This window comes from Jaculus jaculus, chromosome 3 (genome assembly GCF_020740685.1).
Source record: "Jaculus jaculus isolate mJacJac1 chromosome 3, mJacJac1.mat.Y.cur, whole genome shotgun sequence".
NCBI classification, from domain to species: Eukaryota; Metazoa; Chordata; class Mammalia; order Rodentia; family Dipodidae; genus Jaculus; species Jaculus jaculus.
The window spans coordinates 95,661,331-95,672,390 of record NC_059104.1 but is presented as its reverse complement, the minus strand read 5'-3'; the positions used below and the strand labels follow the sequence as shown (position 1 = coordinate 95,672,390).

The 11,060-nt window shown below is 41.5% G+C and overlaps 1 non-coding gene and 1 pseudogene across 1 annotated transcript; one reads left to right on the top strand and one right to left on the bottom strand.

Annotated features, from left to right (window-relative positions):
• Positions 1-11,060, top strand: part of LOC123459440 — a 43,907-nt pseudogene that overhangs the window by 13,612 nt on the left and 19,235 nt on the right.
• LOC123459699 lies at positions 8,634-8,740 on the bottom strand. Its single transcript, XR_006636457.1, has one exon. It is a non-coding gene; the product is annotated as a U6 spliceosomal RNA (small nuclear RNA).

Genomic DNA, 11,060 nt, shown 5'->3' with positions numbered 1-11,060 from the left:
GACATCATTTAACCCAGATGCCTCTATACATTTTTGCCAGGATGATCTGTCAATAGATGAGAGTGGGGTATTGAAGTCGCCCACTACAATTGTGCTTTGTGTTATCTGTGACCTTAAGTCTAATAGTGTTTGTTTGATGAAATTGGGAGCAGCCATGTTAGGTGCATATATGTTTAGGATTGTAATGTCCTCCTGTTGGAGTGTTCCTTTAATCAGTATAAAATGACCTTCTTTGTCTTTCCTCACTAATTTTGGCTTGAAGTCTATCCTGTCAGATATTAGGATAGCAATCCCTGCTTCGTTCCTGGGCCCATTTGCTTGGAATACCATTTTCCATCCTTTCTCCCTAAGATATTGTCTGTCTTTTATGGAGAGATGAGTTTCTTGGAGGCAACAAACAGAAGAATCCTGCCTTTTAATCCAATCTGCAAGACTGTGTTGTTTGATTGGGGCATTAAGGCCACTGATATTAAGACTTATTATTGAAAAGTATGTATTTGTACTAGCTATTATTCTTGTTTCATAGTGCTTCCTTTTTTCCTTTTACTCTCTTGTATTAATTATTTTTTTGGTGTGATTAATTTTCCCTGTTTTTCATATATGTGCTTTCCTTTTTCTTCAGCATTAAGAATCCCTTCAGGCATTTTCTGTAGAGGTGGCTTAGTTGTCATATATTCCTTTGGCCTGTATTTGTTGTGGAATGTACTTATTTCTCTATCCATTTGGATGGATAGCTTTGCTGGGTAAAGAATTCTTGGTTGACAATTGTTATCTTTCAGAACTTGGATTACATCATTCCAAGCCCTTCTGGCTATTAAAATTTGTGTTGAGTAATCTGCTATTTTCCTGATGGATTTGTCTTTATAAGTGACTTGCATTTTCTCTCTAACTGCTTTCGGTATATTTTCTTTGGTTTGTGTGTTTGGTAGTTTAATTGTTTTAATTACAATATGGCGGGCTGGAGAGATGGCTTAGTGGTTAAGCGCTTGCCTATGAAGCCTACAGACCCCGGTTTGAGGCTCAGTTCCCCAGTACCCACGTTAGCCAGAAACACAAGGGGGTGCACGTGTCTGGAGTTCATATGCAGTGGCTAGAGACTGTGGCATGCCCATTCCCTCCCTCCCTCTCTCTCTCTCTCTTTCTCTCTCTCTCTCTGTCACTTTCAAATAAATAAATAAAAATAAAAATATTTTTTAAAAATTACAATATGGAGAGGAGAGGTTCTTTGCAGGTTTTGTCTGTTTAGTATTTTAAAGGCTTTCTGTATCTGCATTGGCATGTCTTTCCCAGTTTGGAAGAAGTTTTCTTCTATGATTTTGTTGAAAATGCCTACTATGCCTTTGTAGTGAAATTCTTCTCCTTCTACTTACTATATCCTGAATTCTTTTTTTTTGGGGGGGGGGTGTTGAGGTAGGGTCTCATTGTAGCCCAGGCTGACCTGGAATTCACTATGTAGTCTTGGAGTGGCCTCGAATTCACAGCAATCCTCCTACCTCAGCCTCCTGGATGCTGGGATTAAAGATGTGTGCCACCATGCCCAGCCAATACCCTGAATTCTTATGTTTGATATTTCACAGCATCCTGAATATCTTGAAATTCCCATTTAGACCTTCTTATTAGCTTGCCTTTCTTTTTGTTGGACTGTATTAGGTCTGCCACTGGTCTTTAGTTTAGATATTCTGTTCTCTCCTTCATCCATTCTAGTGGTGAAACTTTCAACAGAGTTTATTATTTGACTTTCTATGTTTTTCATTGCTAGTATTTCTGACTGGTTTTCCTTTATTATTCCTATTTCCTTATTCATGTCTTGTATTGACCTCCTTATTTCATTAAATTGGTTTCTGTGTCTTCTTTGATTCCTTTGATTTCCTGTTTGATTTCCTTGAACATATTTATAATCATTCGTTTGAAATCTTTGTCAGACATTTCCTATAAAGCAGTCTCACTGGATCCTGACAAATTAAACCCGAGTCATTAAGCTTCTCAGGCAAGCACACCTTAACTGCTTAGCCATCTCTCCAGCCCAATCTTGGAATTTATTTCCCAATCATTCTCAGTTGACTTCTGGGGGTTTTGTAAGTCTCTTCCTAAGGCATCTCACCCAAGGAGAGGATAAATCACCTGTGTGTGCATCCCTATGTCTGACAGGTGACCAGGAGTGACTATTGGAAAAAAAAATAAAAAAGAGGCAGAACCTGGGTATACTAGCTAGGGTCTTCACACGCATGGTCACACGGCCCTGTTGGGGGATGAGACTGAGGTATGGGCTTAAAAGGGGTGGCTGGCCAGGTCTCCTGCATCTCCATTGGCCCAGCAGAAACACTTAGAAATACAAGAAATATATATATATATATATATATATATATATATATATATATATATATATATATATATTGGTGGTAGGGTCTTAACGTAGTCCAGACTGACCTGGAATTCCCTATGCAATTAAAGGCATGTGCCACCACACCCAACTAAGACTTTTTTGGGGCCCTTCTGGTTTTCATGAAGGTTTATTTACCAAGGTGGTTGATCAACTAACTGTATTGGATGATGTTTTCCCCACCACATTTACTTATGTGGCCCACAGGTCTCCCTCTGCTTGTGCTCTGGAGGGTCTGAGGGACGTAATACTCTTTTTTTTTTTTTTTTTTTTTTTTTTTTTTTTGAGGTAGGATCTCACTCTAGCCCAGGCTGACCTGGAATTCACTATGCAGTCTCAGGGTGGCCTCAAACTCATAGCAATCTTCCTACCTCTGCCTCCTGAGTGCTGGGATTGAAGGTTGAAGGCATGTGCCACCATGCCTGGCTAATACTCTTTTTATAATTTTTTTTATTTTTATTTATTTATTTGAGAGTGACAGAGAGAGAGAGAATGGGTGCAGTAGGGCCTCCAGCCACTGCAAACGAACTCCAGATGTGTGCGCCCCCTTGTGCATCTGGCTAACATGGGTCCTGGGGAATCAAGCCTCGAAATGGGGTCCTTAGGCTTCACAGGCAAGCACTTAACCGCTAACCGTCTCTCCAGCCCCTAATACTCTTTTTAAATATTTATTTGCACACACATATGCACGCATCTCTTGCTGCTGCAAATGAACACCAAATGCAGTTGACAGTTTGCATCATAGTGTTGGGGAATCAAACCCAGGCTGGCAAGCTTTGCAAGCAAGCACCTTTAATCACTGAGGATTCTCCCCAGCCCATAAGGTAATATTCTTCAAACTGCTAGTAGCTACTCATCATTATTTAAAATTAATTTATTAGATAGAAAACAGAATTTTCTGGGGCTCCATTTGTTTGAGGCAATGTCTAGCTATGTAGCCTAGTCTGTTCTTAAGCTGATGACACTCTTACCTCAGCCTCTCAAGTGCTGGTATTACAAGTGTGTTATGGAGACTGGAGAGATGGCTCAGTGGTTAAGGTGCTTGCCTACAAAGCCTAATGACCCAAGTTTGATTCCCCAGTACCCATTTAAAGCCAGATGCATGAAGTGGTACATGCACCTGGAGTTCATTTGTAGCAGCTAGAAGCCCTGATGCATCCATTCTCTGTGTATGTTGGTCTCTCTTCTATCTCTCTGCGCTTGCAAACAAATGAAAGCAAATGTGTGTTATAATTAAGACAGTTTAGGGATGACAGTGCCCCTCGAGTGAAAGCAAGGAATGGCCTTGAACCTGTGAGGGAGAATCTGGATTTTAAAAAATATATATTCTGTTTTTATTTATTTATTTGAGGGAGGGAAAGAGGCAGAGAGAGAGAATGGGCATGCCAGGGTTTCCAGCTACTGCAAACAAACTCCAGATGCATGTGCCACCTTGTACATCTGACTTACATGAGTATTGGGGATTCAAACTGAGGTCCTTTGGCTTTGAAGGCAAGCAACTTAACCGCTAAGCCACCTCCCCAGCCTCGAGAATCTGGATTTTTAAAAAAAATCTCTTTTCTCCTAAAACCTCACCAGAAGAGGTCTAATCTCTCCTTTCTGTAGAAGAAAAAGGACTGTAAATGGATTACTCTCTAAGAACCTGGAGACAATAAAACATCTGGCATCAGAACTGACCAGATCATTTCAGTCCCCCATCCATAGACTTCCTTAAAAGACCCCAGTCTGAGGTTTTAGGTGGGATTTTCCATTTCCAGAAACACCCTCCTGCTGTAGAGGAACTCGGTATTCTTTCCTTCTCTTAAGATATATAAAGCTCCATCTCTTTAAGTTCTATAATAAAATTTTTCTAAACTCGATACTCTGGTCTGTTGATTTCATTTGTCAAAATCCCTAAGACAAGAACCAAGAAAGCCACTGACTCAGGGAAAGTTCTGTGTGACCCTGACCATCAGCACCATGACTCCCACCCAGAAGCCATAGACACTGCAAAGTCCATCACCTCGCCCAGCAGGCCAGACTTTTCTTTATTTTTTTAAATGTATTTATTTATTTTTGGTTTTTCGAGGTAGTGTCTTGCTTTAGCCCAGTCTGACCTGGTATTCATTATGTAGTCTCAGGGTGGGCTTGAACTAATGGAAATCCTCCTACCTCTGCCCCTGAGTGCTGGAATTAAAGACATGCCCCACCACAGCCAGTCAATATATATACATATACATATATATATATATGTATGTATTTTTGGTTTTTTATTTTTTTAATTTTAGTTTCTTTAATTAATTTTCTATTCAGCATATTTTTGTTTTGTTTTTGAGACAGAGGGAGGAAGAATTGGTGCACCAGAGCCTCAACCACTGAATCAAACTCCAGATGCTTGTGCCACCTAGGGCACTTGCCTTCAAAGCCTAATGATCTGGGTTCAATTCCCCAGTACCCGTGTAAAGCCAGATGCACAGTGTGGTGCACGTACCTGGAGTTTATTTGCGGCAGCAGGAGTCACTGGCACATGTATTGTCTGTCTCTTCCAGTCTCTCTCTGTCTCTTCTCTGCTTGAAAATAAATTTAAAAAATAAAAAACAAAAAGAGGGCTGGAGAGATGGCTTAGCGGTTAAGGCCCTTGTCTGCAAAGCCAAAGGATCCAGGTTCAATTCCCCAGTACGCATGCACAATCTGGAGTTTGTTTGCAGTGGCTAGGCCCTGGTGCACCCATTCTTTCTATCTGCTTCTCTCCAGTAAATAAATAAATGAAATATTTTTAAAAACAAAAATAATAAAATAAAATAATAATTATGAGTAGAAGAGTAGAGAGTAGAGTCTGTCTAGCATAAGGATAAATATTAATTTATGAAAGTTTGTTTCATTTAGGAATTTATATTATGTATGTAGTTCCTGAGTTGTCTCACATATTTCTTACTGTGAATCAAGGTCAAGAAGAGTTTTTAAACCCCTTTCTACTATAAAAATGACAAAATTATTCTAATTCAAAAACCTAAGCAATTTTACCAGGTTCAGTGAATAATACTTTCTTACACTATTGATGTATGTATGAGTTCTTCTTTAGCAAATATTAACTTTTTTTTTTCTTTGGATTTTCAAAGTAGATCTCACTCTAGCCCAGGCTAACCTGGAATTCACTATGGAGTCTCAGGGTGGCTGGGCCAACTGTGTTTTTATTTGCTATTGTATCATTTCCTTCATGCCTAACATATGGAAGACATACAAGAATTGCTTAAAAATATTTATTGACTGCCTGAATCAAAAGTTAATATTTAGCTGGGTGTGTTGGTGCATACTTTTAATCCCAGCACTCAGGAGGCAGAGGTAGGAGGATCGCCATGAGTTCGAGGCCACCCTGAGACTCCATAGTGAATTCCAGGTCAGCCTGGGCTAGAGTGAAACCCTACTTTGAAAAACAAAAAACAAAACAAAATAAAACCAACAACACAGTTGGGCGGGACATGGTGGCCCACACCTTTAATCCCAGCACTTGGGAGGCAAAGGTAGGAATTCAAGGATAGCTTGAGACTACATAGTGAATTCCAGGTCAGCCTGAGCTAGAGTGAGACCTTACCTTAAAAAAATATCAGAGTTGGTCTCCTCACTTCTGAGCTTTTAGTAATGGTGAGATGAATTTTTGGGACATCTGCTCTGTCCCATTGATCTTTCTCTCTCTCTCTTTCTCTCTCTCTCTCTCTCTCTATATATATATATATATATATATATTTTTTTTTTTTTTTTTTTTTTTTTTGAGGTAGGGTGGCCTCGAATTCACAGTGATCCTCCTACCTCTGCCTCCCGAGTGCTGAGATTAAAGGCGTGCGCCACCACACACAGCTCCATTGATCTTTCTGTGTTCTTTCCCCAGTGCTTCACTTGTTCTCATGGTATTGTCATTTACTGCACAGCTGTGAAGGGCGGGCATAGTGCTAAGGGCTTTGCATAAGGTGTTTCATTTAGTGTGCATAATATTAATGATACTCTCCCTCCTGTTTTACTGTATGGGAAACAGAGACTGCAAGATGTTAGGAAGTTCTCATACATGGCTATCTTATCTTTTCAGGTTGCCATATCAAAACAGATCAGAGAACATGGCTTAACAACAGGAATTGTCTTCTCATAGCTCTGGGTGCTGGGTTCTAGTTCCAGCAGGCTTGGTCTGCTGAGGCTGCTCTTCCTTCATGCTCACGGTATCCTCACATGACCACACCACTGTGCAGAGGTGGAGTAGGAAAGCTCGAGGGTCAACATAGGAATTTCAGGGGAACACAATTCATATGACATGATCAGGGAGAAGCAGGACCAGATATAAACTTCTCTTCCTCCAGAGCTTAAATCCATTTTATTTTATTATTTTATATTATTATTTTAATTTTATTTTATTTGGAGAGAGAATCGGCACACCAGGGCCTCAGCTACTGTAATTGAACTCCAGACGTTTGCGCCACCTAGTGGACATGTACGACCTTGCACTTGCCTCACCTTTGGCTTATGTGGGATCTGGAGAATCAAACATGGCTCTTTAGGCTTTGCAGGCAAGCGCCTTAACCCCTAAGCCGTTTCTCCAGTCCTTTTTCTTCATTTTTGTTTTTTAGAGGTAGGGTCTCGCTCAAGCGTAGGCTGACCTGAATTTCACTATGTAGTTTCAGGGTGGCCTGGAACTCATGGCAATCCTCCTACCTCTGCCTTCCGAGTGCTGCGCTTAAAGGCATGCCACCATGCCCAACAAAAGCTTTAATTCTTTTTTTTTTTTTTTTTGAGGTAGGGTCTCTAGCCTAGGCTGACCTAGAATCCACTATGTAGTCCCAGGGTGGTCTTGAACTCATGACGCTCCTCCTACCTCTGCTTCCCAAGTCCTGGGATTAAAGGCGTGTGCCACCACACCCAGCAACCTTAAAAAAAAAAAAAAAAAAGCTTAACTCCTTATTCAGCACCCTATCTCTCTATCTACCTATCATCTATCATTGATCTAGTGCTTGGGACCAAACCTGAGTCTTGCACATGCTAGACAAATAGTCCATCACTGAGCAACACTCCCAGTCCCATAGTGGGACAACTCAGCCAGGGGAGGAGACATTGTGAAGAAACACTTTCTCTCTTGCCTTCAGTTATCAGATTACTGAATCCCCAAAATTAAAATCTCATGCTGGGGAAAGGGAAAGGGTAAAGCGCCAGTTCCAGGTAGAGGAGATCTTGCCTCCCAGGAAGAGATATCACACAGTTCTTCTTCTTTTTTTTTTTTAATATATTTTATTTTTATTTATTTGACAGAGAAAGAGGGAGAGAGAGAGAGAGAGAGAGATTGGACATGCCAGGGCCTCTAGCCACTGCAAACAAACCCCAGACACATGCATCTCCTTGTGCATCTGGCTAATGTGGGTCCTGGGGAATTGAATCTGGGTCCTTTGACTTTGCAGGCAAATGCCTTAACTACTAAGCCATCTCCTCAGCTCTCACACAATTCTGATGACTTGTCAGACCACCTTGTAGTATAAACTAGAGGAGACAGCCAAGGCTGTGTCAATAACGGGTGGACCACACCTTGACCAGGACTGCTTAGCTATGCATACCTCTTACCTTCTACTTATTTGTTTATTTTTTATTTGTAAGGGGAGTGTAGAGAAAGAATATGTGCACACCAGGGCCTCTTGCCATTGTAAATGAACTCCAGATGCATATGACACTTTGTGCATCAGGCTTTATGAGGGTACTGAGAAATCAAACCTAGGCCAGCAGGCTTGGCAAGCAAGTGCCTTTAACCAAGTCATTTCTCTAGCCCCTATTTATTTATTGAGAAAGAGAAAGAGAATTGGCACACCAGGGTCTCAGCAACTGAAATTGAATTCCAGACACTTGCGCCACCTAGTGGGTATGTGCAACCTTGCACTTGCCTCACCTTTGTGCATCTGGCTTATATGGGATCTGGAGAGTTAAACATGAGTCCTTAGGCTTCACAGGCAAGCGCCTTAACCATTAAGCCATCTCTCCAGGCGCCCTCTCCCATTATTTTTGCTTGTTTTTGGTTTTAGAGGTAGGTTTCTCTCTAGTCCAGGCTAACCTGAAATTCACTGTAGTCTCAGGCTGGCCTTGAACTCATGGTGAACCTCTTACCTTTGCCTCCCGAGTGCTGGGAATAAAGGCGTGCGCCACCACGCCCGGCTCCCTATTTATTTATTTATTTTCATGTAAGAAAACATTTATTCTTTTTTTCTTTTTGGATTTTCGAGGTAGAATAAGAGAGTTCAATCATTTATTTTTAAATATAGAATACTTCAGCAATTTTTGTGCCATTCTTGTACAGGGGTCATTCTAATGTTTTCTGTATCTTTCTAATTTTATTATATGTGCTGCCAAAGTGAGCACCTCTTGTCTTTTATAGAAACCTAAACCTTGAGCTGGGGAGATGGCTCAGAGGTTAGAGGTACTTGCTTGCAAAGCCTGACAGCCCAGGTTCAATTCCCCCAGTACTCACATAAAGCCAGATACACAAACTGGTGTATGCTCTGGAGTTTCTTTGCAGAGGCAGGAGGCTCTGGTATGTCCATATTCACACTTTCTGTCTCTCTCTGTCTCTTAAATAAATATATAAATAAACAAAATATAAACCTAACTCTCTTGTCTGAACCTTGATGGTAGGATTGGCGGGGGAGGCATTGGATCCCTTTATTTGTTCCTCTTCCCAATATGACCACCTTGAACAAATCTCCTCATTCCTGCTTTTCACTATTACTTATTGGTGGCTGAGTCTTGCTCATTGGGACTACCAAAGCCCAGGCTTTGACTATGTTTTTTACTTTATTATTATATATTTTTACTTTCAGGGTAGGGTATCACTTTAGTCCAGGCTGAACTGGAATTCACTATGTAGTCTCAGGGTACCTCAAACTCGGTGATCCTTCTATCTTTGCCTCCCAAGTGCTGGGATTAAAGACCTGTACCACCACACCTGGATTTTTATTTTTATTTATTTATTTTTATTTTTTAAATTTATTTTATTTATTTCAGGGAGGGAGAGAGAGAAACAGATAGAAAGAGAATGGGCATGTTGGGCCTTCAGCTACTGCAAACAAATTCCAGATGCATGCACCACCTTGTGCATCTGGCTTACATGGAACCTGGGGAATCGAACCTGGGTCCTTTGGCTTTGCAGGCAAGTGCCTTAACTACTAAGCCATTTCTCCAGCCCTTGTTTTTTTTTTTTTTTTTTTTTTTTTTTTTTTTTGGTTACTTGTTTGAGAGAGAGGGGGGAAAAAGAGAGGTAGATAAAGACAGGTAGATAAAGAATGGATGCGCCAGAGCCTCCTGCCACTGCAAACAAACCACCTTGTGCATCTGCCTTTATGTGAGTCCTTGGAAATCAAACCTAGGCCCTTTGGATTTGCAGGCAAGTGCCTTCACCACTAAGCCATCTCTCCAGCCCTGACTCTAAAAACTCTTGATCACACGAGCACTATTTCTGATAGGGCAACTCCTACCTCATTGTTTCTTATTTTCTAAAAGCAAAAAAGAACTATGCTTATCTCTTTATTCTTTCAGGCAAACTTCCCAAAACACTTCCACCCATTCCACATTCCTGAAGATTAACATCTTCACCCAGTGAGTCGCCCCACGTGGAAACATACTCGGTGCTCTCTTGGGGAGGTTGTGTGGTTTTTCCTTGTGTTGGCCTCACATACTTCTTGCCATGGAACTTCTGATTTATATTATTTGAATTCAGAACTTCACAAGCTGAATTGTTCATGCAGACACCTGGGCATCCTTATTGATTTATTGTTATTTTGTGTTTTTGTTGTTGTTTCAAGAGAGGGTCTCATTCTAGCCCAGGCTGACCTGGAACTCATTATGTAGTCCCGGGCTGGCCTCAAACTCACAGCAGATCTTCTACCTCTGCCCCCAGAGTGCTAAGACTAGAGTTATGCATCGCCACGCCCAGTGGCTGTGCTATCTTGAATGGGACAGTTGAATCTCATAAGCTCATAAATTTTATTCCACCAGCTTTGCATACAGTTCCCTTTCTGAACCCAGGAGGTCTGTGTGTTGTTGTAGAGACCAGCCACAGCTGCCAGGGGTGGGGAGAGAGTTTGAGGCAAGAACATTTTCACGCTAGTTCTAAGTTAGGACCTATGGCATACATCCACGGAAGTTTAGGTAACACACACCTGTTGCCTGGCAGCAGCCCCCTTCCGCCCTCACTTTGTAACCCTCATCTTTTACCAAGTGGGTGACTCAGACTCAAACCCGGTGAACCTTTGCCAAAGTAAATGTCCAATCAGTAGTTGCTGACAGGCTGGAGAGATGGCTTAGTGGTTAAGGTGCATGCCTGCGAAGCCTAAGGACCCAGGTTCGATTCTCCAGGTCTCATGTAAGCCAGATACACATGGTGGTGCATGCATCTGGAGTTCGTTTGCAGTGGCCAGGACCCATTCTCACTCTCTCTCTCCCCCTCTCTGTCATAAATAAATAAATAAAAATAGGTCTTAAAATAGCTGCTGGACCACTGAATTTAGACCCTCAAATCTTTTTTTTTTTTTTTTTCAAGGTAGGGTCTCACTCTAGCCCAGGCTGACCTAGAATTCACTATGTAGTCTCAGGGTGGCCTCGAACTCAGAGAAATCCTCCTACCACTGCCTCCTGGGTGCTGGCATTAAAGGCGTGTGTCACCACACCCAGCTTTAAATCTTAC